This window comes from Eurosta solidaginis, unplaced genomic scaffold (assembly GCF_040869045.1).
Source record: "Eurosta solidaginis isolate ZX-2024a unplaced genomic scaffold, ASM4086904v1 ctg00001029.1, whole genome shotgun sequence".
NCBI lineage: Eukaryota > Metazoa > Arthropoda > Insecta > Diptera > Tephritidae > Eurosta > Eurosta solidaginis.
In genome coordinates, this window is record NW_027136882.1 from 149,579 (window position 1) to 158,022 (window position 8,444).

Below are 8,444 nucleotides of genomic sequence, written 5' to 3' on the forward strand. Positions count from 1 at the left end.
ATAAATTCGATTCTATCTTGCTTGGTTCAATAGATGTGTATACTTATCCCTTTTAGTCGGTTAACCCCACCCACTATGACGTAGAAATTGAACCATTAAAGATAGAGCCTTAGATCAGCTTGTGGATTAATGTACACATAATAGCCTACCATCTGCAAAAATAAATTCGATTCTATCTTGCTTGGTTCAATAGATATGGACACTTATCCCTTTTAGTCGGTTAACCCCACCCAGTATGACGTAGAAATTGAACCGATAGCGATAGACCTTGGATCAGCTTGTGGATTAATATACACAGAAAAACCTATCATCTGTAAAAACAAAATCGATTCTATCTTGCTTGGTTCAATAGATATGGACACTTATCCCTTTTAGTCGGTTAACCCCACCCACAATAGATATGAACACTTTTCCTTTTTAGTCGGTTAACCCCACCCACTATGACGTAGAAATTGAACCATTAAAGATAGAGCCTTAAATCAGCTTGTGTATTAATATACACATAAAAACCTATCATCTGCAAAAACAAAATCGATTCTATCTTGCTTGGTTCAATAGATATGGATACTTATCCCTTTTAGTCGGCTAACCCCACCCACAATAGATATGGACACTTTTCCCTTTTAGTCGGTTAACCCCATCCACTTTGACGTAGAAATTGAACCGTTAGCGATAGAACCTTGGATCAGCTTGTGGATTAATATACACATAATAACCTTCCATCTGCAAAAATAAATTCGATTCTATCTTGCTTGGTTCAATAGATATGTATACTTATCCCTTTTAGTCGGTTAACCCCACCCACTATGACGTAGAAATCGAACCATTAAAGATAGAGCCTTAGATCAGCTTGTGGATTAATGTACACATAATAGCCTACCATCTGCAAAAATAAATTCGATTCTATCTTGCTTGGTTCAATAGATATGGACACTTATCCCTTTTAGTCGGTTAACCCCACCCAGTATGGCGGAGAAATTGAACCGTTAACGATAGAACCTTGGATCAGCTCCTGGATTAATACACACATAAAAACCTACCCTCTGCAAAAATAAAATCGATTCTATCTTGCCTGGTTCAATAGATATGGACACTTATCCCTTTTAGTCGGTTAACCCCACCCAGTATGGCGTAGAAATTAAACCGTTAGCGGTAGAACCTTGGATCATCTTGTGGGTTAACATACACAGAAAAACCTATCATCTGCAAAAACAAAATCGATTCTATCTTGCTTGGTTCAATAGATATGGACACTTATCCCTTTTCGTCGGTTAACCCCACCCAGTATGACGTAGAAATTGAACCGATAGCGATAGACCTTGGATCAGCTTGTGGATTAATATACACAGAAAAACCTATCATCTGCAAAAACAAAATCGATTCTATCTTGCTTGGTTCAATAGATATGGACACTTATCCCTTTTAGTCGGTTAACCCCACCCACAATAGATATGAACACTTTTCCTTTTTAGTCGGTTAACCCCACCCACTATGACGTAGAAATTGAACCATTAAAGATAGAGCCTTAAATCAGCTTGTGTATTAATATACACAGAAAAACCTATCATCTTCAAAAACAAAAACGATTCTATCTTGCTTGGTTCAATAGATATGGACACTTATCCCTTTTAGTCGGTTAACCCCACCCACAATAGATATGGACACTTTTCCCTTTTAGTCGGTTAACCCCATCCACTTTGACGTAGAAATTGAACCGTTAGCGATAGAACCTTGGATCAGCTTGTGGATTAATATACACAGAAAAACCTATCATCTGCAAAAACAAAATCGATTCTATCTCGCTTGGTTCAATAGATATGGACACTTATCCCTTTTAGTCGGTTAACCCCACCCATTATGACGTAGAAATTGAACCGTTAGCGATAGAACCTTGGATCATCTTGTGGATTAATATACACAGAAAAACCTATCATCTGCAAAAACAAAATCGATTCTATCTCGCTTGGTTCAATAGATATGGACACTTATCCCTTTTAGTCGGTTAACCCCACCCACAATAGATATGGACAATTTTCCCTTTTAGTCGGTTAACCCCATCCACTTTGACGTAGAAATTGCACCGTTAGCGATAAAACCTTGGATTAGCTTGTTGATTAATATACACATAAAATCCTACCATCTGCAAAAATAAAATCGATTCTAGCTTGCTTGGTTCAATAGATATGTATACTTATCCCTTTTAGTCGGTTAACCCCACCCACTATGACATAGAAATTCAACCAGTAAAGATAGAGCCTTGAATCAGATTGTGGATTAATACAAACATAAAAACCTACCATCTGCAAAAATAAAATCGATTCTATCTTGCTTGGTTCAATAGATATGGACACTTATCCCTTTTAGTCGGTTAACCCCACCCAGTATGACGTAGAGATTGAACCGTTAGCGATAGAACCTTGGATCAGCTTGTCGATTAATATACACATAATAACCTACCATCTGCAAAAATAAATTCGATTCTATCTTGCTTGGTTCAATAGATATGTATACTTATCCCTTTTAGTCGGTTAACCCCACCCACTATGACGTAGAAATTGAACCATTAAAGATAGATCCTTGCGTCAGCCTGTGGATCAATATACACATAAAAACCTACCATCTGCAAAAATAAAATCGATTCTATCTTGCTTGGTTCAATAGATATGGACACTTATCCCGTTTAGTCGGTTAACCCCACTCAGTATGACGTAGAAATTGAACCGTTAGCTATAGAACCTTGAATCAGCTTGCTCATTAATATACACATAAAAACCTACTATCTGCAAAAATAAAATCGATTCTATCTTGCTTGGTTCAATAGATATGGACACTTATCCCTTTTAGTCGGTTAACCCCACCCAGTATGACGTAGAAATTGAACCCTTAGCGATAGAACCTTGGATCAGCTTGTGGATTAATATACACATAAAAACCTACCATCGGCAAAAATAAAATCGATTCTATCTTGCTTGGTTCAATAGATATGGACACTTATCCTTTTTAGTCGGTTAACCCCACCCACAATAGATATGAACACTTTTCCTTTTTAGTCGGTTAACCCCACCCACTATGACGTAGAAATTGAACCATTAAAGATAGAGCCTTAAATCAGCTTGTGTATTAATATACACATAAAAACCTATCATCTGCAAAAACAAAATCGATTCAATCTTGCTTGGTTCAATAGATATGGATACTTATCCCTTTTAGTCGGCTAACCCCACCCACAATAGATATGGACACTTATCCTTTTTAGTCGGTTAACCCCACCCACAATAGATATGAACACTTTTCCTTTTTAGTCGGTTAACCCCACCCACTATGACGTAGAAATTGAACCATTAAAGATAGAGCCTTAAATCAGCTTGTGTATTAATATACACATAAAAACCTATCATCTGCAAAAACAAAATCGATTCAATCTTGCTTGGTTCAATAGATATGGATACTTATCCCTTTTAGTCGGCTAACCCCACCCACAATAGATATGGACACTTTTCCCTTTTAGTCGGTTAACCCCATCCACTTTGACGTAGAAATTGAACCGTTAGCGATAGAACCTTGGATCAGCTTGTGGATTAATATACACATAATAACCTTCCATCTGCAAAAATAAATTCGATTCTATCTTGCTTGGTTCAATAGATATGTATACTTATCCCTTTTAGTCGGTTAACCCCACCCACTATGACGTAGAAATTGAACCATTAAAGATAGATCCTTGCATTAGCCTGTGGATCAATATACACATAAAAACCTACCATCTGCAAAAATAAAATCGATTCTATCTTGCTTGGTTCAATAGATATGGACACTTATCCCTTTTAGTCGGTTAACCCCACTCAGTATGACGTAGAAATTGAACCGTTAGCTATAGAACCTTGAATCAGCTTGCTGATTAATATACACATAAAAACCTACCATCTGCAAAAATAAAATCGATTCTATCTTGCCTGGTTCAATAGATATGGACACTTATCCCTTTTAGTCGGTTAACCCCACCCATTATGACGTAGAAATTGAACCGTTAGCGATAGAACCTTGGATCAGCTTGTGGATTAATATACACATAAAAGCCTACCACCGGCAAAAATAAAATCGATTCTATCTTGCTTGGTTCAATAGATATGGACACTTATCCCTTTTAGTCGTTTAACCCCACCCAATATGACGTAAAAATTGAACCGTTAGCGATAGAGCCTTGGATCAGCTTGTGGATTAATATACACATAAAAACCTACCATCTGCAAAAATAAAATCGATTCTATCTTGCTTGGTTCAATAGATATGGACACTTATCCCTTTTAGTCGGTTAACCCCACCCAGTATGACGTAGAAATTGAACCGTTAGCGATAGAACCTTGGATCAGCTTGTGGATTAATATACACATAAAAACCTACCATCGGCAAAAATAAAATCGATTCTATCTTGCTTGGTTCAATAGATATGGACACTTATCCTTTTTAGTCGGTTAACCCCACCCACAATAGATATGAACACTTTTCCTTTTTAGTCGGTTAACCCCACCCACTATGACGTAGAAATTGAACCATTAAAGATAGAGCCTTAAATCAGCTCGTGTATTAATATACACATTAAAACCTATCATCTGCAAAAACAAAATCGATTCTATCTTGCTTGGTTCAATAGATATGGATACTTATCCCTTTTAGTCGGCTAACCCCACCCACAATAGATATGGACACTTTTCCCTTTTAGTCGGTTAACCCCATCCACTTTGACGTAGAAATTGAACCGTTAGCGATAGAACCTTGGATCAGCTTGTGGATTAATATACACATAATAACCTTCCATCTGCAAAAATAAATTCGATTCTATCTTGCTTGGTTCAGTAGATATGTATACTTATCCCTTTTAGTCGGTTAACCCCACCCACTATGACGTAGAAATTGAACCATTAAAGATAGAGCCTTAGATCAGCTTGTGGATTAATGTACACATAATAGCCTACCATCTGCAAAAATAAATTCGATTCTATCTTGCTTGGTTCAATAGATATGGACACTTATCCCTTTTAGTCGGTTAACCCCACCCAGTATGGCGGAGAAATTGAACCGTTAACGATAGAACCTTGGATCAGCTCCTGGATTAATACACACATAAAAACCTACCCTCTGCAAAAATAAAATCGATTCTATCTTGCCTGGTTCAATAGATATGGACACTTATCCCTTTTAGTCGGTTAACCCCACCCAGTATGGCGTAGAAATTAAACCGTTAGCGATAGAACCTTGGATCATCTTGTGGGTTAACATACACAGAAAAACCTATCATCTGCAAAAACAAAATCGATTCTATCTTGCTTGGTTCAATAGATATGGACACTTATCCCTTTTAGTCGGTTAACCCCACCCAGTATGACGTAGAAATTGAACCGATAGCGATAGACCTTGGATCAGCTTGTGGATTAATATACACAGAAAAACCTATCATCTGTAAAAACAAAATCGATTCTATCTTGCTTGGTTCAATAGATATGGACACTTATCCCTTTTAGTCGGTTAACCCCACCCACAATAGATATGGACACTTTTCCCTTTTAGTCGGTTAACCCCATCCACTTTGACGTAGAAATTGAACCGTTAGCGATAGAACCTTGGATCAGCTTGTGGATTAATATACACAGAAAAACCTATCATCTGCAAAAACAAAATCGATTCTATCTCGCTTGGTTCAATAGATATGGACACTTATCCCTTTTAGTCGGTTAACTCCACCCATTATGACGTAGAAATTGAACCGTTAGCGATAGAACCTTGGATCATCTTGTGGATTAATATACACAGAAAACCTATCATCTGCAAGAACAAAATCGATTCTATCTCGCTTGGTTCAATAGATATGGACACTTATCCCTTTTATTCGGTTAACCCCACCCACAATAGATATGGACAATTTTCCCTTTTAGTCGGTTAAACCCATCCACTTTGACGTAGAAATTGCACCGTTAGCGATAAAACCTTGGATTAGCTTGTTGATTAATATACACATAAAATCCTACCATCTGCAAAAATAAAATCGATTCTAGCTTGCTTGGTTCAATAGATATGTATACTTATCCCTTTTAGTCGGTTAACCCCACCCACTATGACATAGAAATTCAACCAGTAAAGATAGAGCCTTGAATCAGATTGTGGATTAATACAAACATAAAAACCTACCATCTGCAAAAATAAAATCGATTCTATCTTGCTTGGTTCAATAGATATGGACACTTATCCCTTTTAGTCGGTTAACCCCACCCAGTATGACGTAGAGATTGAACCGTTAGCGATAGAACCTTGGATCAGCTTGTGGATTAATATACACATAATAACCTACCATCTGCAAAAATAAATTCGATTCTATCTTGCTTGGTTCAATAGATATGTATACTTATCCCTTTTAGTCGGTTAACCCCACCCACTATGACGTAGAAATTGAACCATTAAAGATAGATCCTTGCATCAGCCTGTGGATCAATATACACATAAAAACCTACCATCTGCAAAAATAAAATCGATTCTATCTTGCTTGGTTCAATAGATATGGACACTTATCCCTTTTAGTCGGTTAACCCCACTCAGTATGACGTAGAAATTGAACCGTTAGCGATAGAACCTTGGATCAGCTAGCTGATTAATGTACACATAAAAACCTACCATATGCAAAAATAAAATCGATTCTATCTTTCCTGGTTCAATAGATATGGACACTTGTCCCTTTTAGTCGGTTAACCCCACCCATTATGACGTAGAAATTGAACCGTTAGCGATAGAACCTTGGATCATCTTGTGGATTAATATACACAGAAAAACCTATCATCTGCAAAAACAAAATCGATTCTATCTCGCTTGGTTCAATAGATATGGACACTTATCCCTTTTAGTCGGTTAACCCCACCCACAATAGATATGGACAATTTTCCCTTTTAGTCGGTTAACCCCATCCACTTTGACGTAGAAATTGCACCGTTAGCGATAAAACCTTGGATTAGCTTGTTGATTAATATACACATAAAATCCTACCATCTGCAAAAATAAAATCGATTCTAGCTTGCTTGGTTCAATAGATATGTATACTTATCCCTTTTAGTCGGTTAACCCCACCCACTATGACATAGAAATTCAACCAGTAAAGATAGAGCCTTGAATCAGATTGTGGATTAATACAAACATAAAAACCTACCATCTGCAAAAATAAAATCGATTCTATCTTGCTTGGTTCAATAGATATGGACACTTATCCCTTTTAGTCGGTTAACCCCACCCAGTATGACGTAGAGATTGAACCGTTAGCGATAGAACCTTGGATCAGCTTGTGGATTAATATACACATAATAACCTACCATCTGCAAAAATAAATTCGATTCTATCTTGCTTGGTTCAATAGATATGTATACTTATCCCTTTTAGTCTGTTAGCCCCACCCACTATGACGTAGAAATTGAACCATTTAAGATAGAGCCTTGGATCAGCTTGTGGATTAATATACACATAATAGCCTACCATCTGCAGAAATAAAATCGATTCTATCTTGCTTGGTTCAATAGATATGGACACTTATCCCTTTTAGTCGGTTAACCCCACCCAGTATGACGTAGAAATTGAACCGTTTATTGATAGAACCTTGGATCAGCTTGTGGATTAATATGCACATAATAACCACCATCTGCAAAAAAAAATTCGATTCTATCTTGCTTGGTTCAATAGATATGTATACTTATCTCTTTTAGTCTGTTAACCCCACCCACTATGACGTAGAAATTGAACCATTAAAGATAGAGCCTTGAATCAGCTTGTGGATTAATATACACATAATAACCTACCATCTGCAAAAATAAATTCGATTCTATCTTGCTTGGTTCAATAGATATGGACACTTATCCCTTTTAGTCGGTTAACCCAACCCAGTATGACGTAGAAATTGAACCGTTAACGATAGATCCTTGGATCAGCTTCTGGATTAATATACACATAAAAACCTACCATCTGCAAAAATAAAATCGATTATATCTTACCTGGTTCAATAGATATGGACACTTATCCCTTTTAGTCGGTTAACCCCACCCAGTATGACGTAGAAATTGAACCGTTAGCGATAGAAGCTTGGATCATCTTGTGGATTAATGTACACAGAAAAACCTATCATCTCCAAAAACAAAATCGATTCTATCTTGCTTGGTTCAATAGATATGGACACTTATCCCTTTTAGTCGGTTAACCCCACCCAGTATGACGTAGAAATTGAAGCGATAGCGATAGAACCTTGGATCAGCTTGTGGATTAATATACACAGAAAAACCTATCATCTGCAAAAACAAAATCGATTCTATCTTGCTTGGTTCAATAGATATGGACACTTATCCCTTTTAGTCGGTTAACCCCACCCACAATAGATATGGTCACTTTTCCCTTTTAGTCGGTTAACCCCACCCACTATG